General features: G+C 36.2%; 1 long non-coding RNA gene across 1 annotated transcript; it reads left to right on the forward strand.

The window, feature by feature from the left end:
- Positions 1–3,451: 3,451 nt before the first annotated feature.
- On the forward strand, positions 3,452–4,278 carry LOC111716914 (uncharacterized). Its single transcript, XR_002768632.1, has 4 exons — positions 3,452–3,653; positions 3,760–3,821; positions 3,904–4,112; positions 4,173–4,278. It is a non-coding gene; the product is annotated as an uncharacterized LOC111716914 (long non-coding RNA).

Consider the following 4,278-nt stretch of genomic DNA (forward strand, 5'->3'; position numbering starts at 1 on the left):
GTTGAAAGCAAAAAAGTTGCTGAAATATCTGAAAACGGTTGTAAGCAAAAGGTTGCTGAAAAATCTTTAAACCAGCGGTTGAAAGCAAAAAAGTTCTGAAAAATCTGAAAACCAGCGGTTGAAATCAGAAAAACTAGCGGCTGAACAAATTTTAAATTTGAGAAAAAAAGATGCATTTCTTATTCTGAACTGCGTAGAGTCTAGGCTAGATCTCAACCGCTGGTTCAACCGCTCCCGCTGAGTTTTTTTCTCCAAAGTATATATCATTCAATTTTAAGATGTAAAATTTACCTGGTTTGCCATCATGGCGAGCATTACATGTTGAGTAATAACAGCATTCTCAGCTAGGTTAGTCGTTACGTAGGTATACCGCCAGGTTAGGTTAGCTGGGGGCTCACTGTGTACCTAGAGATAACATGATTTAGGTTAGTTGTTACGTAGGTATACCGCCAGGTTAGGTTAGCTGGGGGCTCACTGTTTACCTAGAGATAACATGATTTAGGTTAGTGGTTATGTAGGTATATCTCCAGGTTAGGTTAGCTGGGGGCTCACTGTGTACCTAGAGATAACATGATTTAGGTTAGTTGTTACGTAGGTATACCTCCAGGTTAAGTTAGCTGGGGGCTCACTGTGTACCTAGAGATAACATGATTTAGGTTAGTCGTTACTTAGGTATACCTCCAGGTTAGGTTAGCCGGGGGCTCACAGTGTACCTAGAGATCACACGAATTAGGTTAGTCGTTACGTAGGTATATCTCCAGGTTAGGTTAGCTGGGGGCTCACTGTGTACCTAGAGATAACAAGATTTAGGTTAGTTGTTACGTAGGTATACCTCCAGGTTAGGTTAGCTGGGGTCTCACTGTGTACCTAGAGATAACATGATTTAGATTAGTCGTTACGTAGGTATACCTCCAGGTTAGGTTAGCTGAGGGCTCACTATGTACCTAGAGATAACATGATTTAGGTTAGTTGTTAAGTAGGTATACCTCCAGGTTAGGTTAACCGGGGGCTCACTATTTACCTAGAGATAACATGATTTAGGTTAGTTGTTACGTAGGTATATCTCCAGGTTAGGTTAGCTGGGGGCTCACTGTGTACCTAAAGATAACATGATTTAGGTTAGTCATTACGTAGGTATACCTCCAGGTTAGGTTAGCTGGGGGCTCACCGTGCACCTATAGATAACATGATTTAGGTTAGTCGTTACTTAGGTATACCTCCAGGTTAGGTTAGCCGGAGGCTCACTGTGTACCTATAGATAGCATGATTTAGGTTAGTCGTTACGTAGGTATATCTCCAGGTTAGGAGCCCCCAGCTACTCACAGTGTACCTAGAGATAACATGATTTAGGTTAGTCTTTAGTCTTTACGTAGGTATACCTCCAGGTTAGGTTAGCTGAGGGCTCACTGTGTACCTAAAGATAAAATGATTTAGGTTAGTCTTTACGTAGGTATATCTCCAGGTTAGGTTAGCTGGGTGCTCACTGTCTACCTAGAGATAACAAGATTTAAGTTAGTTGTTACGTAGGTTAGGTTAGGTTAGCTGTGAACTCACTTTGTAGCTAGAGATAACATTGGCTAGGTTAGCTGTTACGAAGGTTTACCTCAGCCGATTAGATTGAATTTGATTTGATTAGAATGAAAAATTTAAATACACTAATAATATGAGGATTGAAAATAAAATGAGAGTAAAACGGTTTGTTCTTAAATAGCCTAAAATGCTCAATATTTTGTAAAATAGTCAATTAGAGTTTCTAAAATGTTCACAGCAATATTCAATGATATTTATGAGTAATTATTCTCAGATATTCTGAAATAATCTAAATTATTCTAAAATTTTCTAATATATTCTTAAACATTCTAAAATATAAATTTCTGTATACGCCTTTGCGCTTATTTGTCCAATAACATGTTTTTCAACGAACTAATTATTAACTTAATAAAACTTATTTTGAGAATTTTACCATCTTTAGGATATGAATTTAAAAAAGGTATTTGCATATTGTATATAAAATATTACTACCTGGAAGGTAACATCGACCGGCGCGTGACAATGATTGACCCTGGCGAAGGCTGTGACCGGTACTCCACCTATATTTATTCTTTAATAACAAAGGTTATAAATCTTGTTATGATTATTTTTTATTGCAAAATATCGTAAAGTAGGTAGATAATAAATTGAGACTTTGCAAAAGAACGAAAGTCATTTGATAATTTATCTACACATCCTCCCCCCTCCCCCGGCTTATTATCAGTGCTAAGGATCCGGATCTGCACTTAATGAAACGGATGGAAACTAAGCATTGCCGTTTTCATACAAAAACTGCAATCATCATGACAAGATTCACAAAATATGGAAAATATTGGAAAGATTTATTTGATCAATCTGTGTTAGACATCCATTACTTAATTCAACTCATTCAAATATCAGGGGCGTACAAGGGGGGGCGGGGCACCCATATAAAAAATAATTTAAATCTCACTTTTTCCCTTAACTAAAGAAGTTTCACTTAAAAAGCTTTAATCAATACTGCCTTCAGTGTAAATATATTTTTGATATCATTTATTTATAATTATACTATATGTACCATTTTTATGAAAATATAGATATTTTTAAAAAACGTTTTCATCTCTATTTTTTATCCATTGAAGCTTATACCACACTAATAAGAGGAAGTGTCTGATGAGTGAGATGAGTCCACTTAAGAAAATTACATAAATAATTTATTTACACTTGTTATATATTAGTTTGTATATGATCGAATAGTTTACGTAGTAAAAAGGTATCAATTTTTTTCAAAAAAGGGGCTTTTAAGGGGGGCACAATATTGCCAAGAGGGGCACAAAACTTTTTTTTTGCGTGCTGACAAGCGCAAAATGTGACCCCCCCCTTGCACAAATGCTCTCGCACTGTTAACCATAACATCTAATGTTTCATTACAGTATTATTAATCTATTCAGAGATGGGAACTTTTGAATGGGATATCCTTAATCCTGATCGGATAATTAATCTGGAGATTAAAAATGAGTGAAGAACAAGCAATATTTAATCTGCAGATTAAGAAAAAGAGTGGATTAAGCCTTAATCCCGATGGATAAACTTTAATCCTAACTTCTTGATCCAAATATCCACTGTGGAAACTTTTCATTTTAGTCCTTAATCCACTCTTATTCTCTCTCCTTGGATATCCGTTAATTGTTTTCTCCAATGAGTGTAAGATCTGAGGATCTTTATAAACTAATGTGTGTTCAGGGTATTCAGCGACAAGACGTTACTCATTGTGTTCAACCAGGAATTCTCTACAAACAATCGATCAATCACACAGAACTCTACATGGACAAATTTTTACTAATCAATCACGTGTTCAATTCAATAATTAATTGAGATTTTTAATATATAACTATTTAAAGGCCAATTTTTATAATGAATAACCTGATTTTATTTTATAATGCAGAACCTGAGTTTTATGGTTAAAATGTTTTATGATTTAACATATATGTATAATATTTAGCCAAAACATATATATTGTCTCGCCAAAGCCTAATTAAAAATCTAGCCTAAGCCTCAAAAAACTGTAAATAATGAGTTTTATCTTTCAGAACACAATGGGTTAGTTGCCCCCTTCTAACCTGAAATTGTGTCTCTTTCTCCAGGTCTATAAATCATCCGTAATAAATACCAAGGCTAATAAACGTTGAATGCTCTTTACACAACGTTGCAGAGTTTTATTCCTACGGATGGTTTATAGAATATATGTAGATAATTGTGATTGTTGTGATTCCTCTAAATAGTTCCGGGCTCGTATCCGTGCTTTAAACCAGGTGAAAAATTTGCAAATGTCTAAAATGAGCTTAAATAATATCCTGACTTCTCACAAATCTCTCAACATAATTCTCATGCTAGGCTGGCACGAGTCCCGTTGATATACAACCTCGACTTGCTCCGCTGACTCGCGGAGAAGTTCTTAACTCCTGAGATGGTTCCTTCTCTTCTACTCTGAGATGGTTCAGTTCTCTTCTACGTTCCTTCTTTTCTACTCTGAGATGGTTCAGTTCTCTTCTACTCCCACCTACTAATCTTGACATCCTGAGTCTAAGGAAGTCTATATAAAGGTGAGGATCAAAGCTCACAACCTTTGAGCTCTGGAACTCGGTCTAATTAGTTCTATTTAGACCTCCGTTGTCAAGACTCCGACATCACCGGAAGCTGAGTCATCCTTGTTCTCTGGATCCTCAGCTTGTGCTCCAGAATATCCTGCTGGTGCTCTAGAGACCCATA

This window comes from Eurytemora carolleeae, unplaced genomic scaffold, assembly GCF_000591075.1.
Source record: "Eurytemora carolleeae unplaced genomic scaffold, Eaff_2.0 scaffold2270, whole genome shotgun sequence".
Classification (NCBI taxonomy): Eukaryota; Metazoa; Arthropoda; class Copepoda; order Calanoida; family Temoridae; genus Eurytemora; species Eurytemora carolleeae.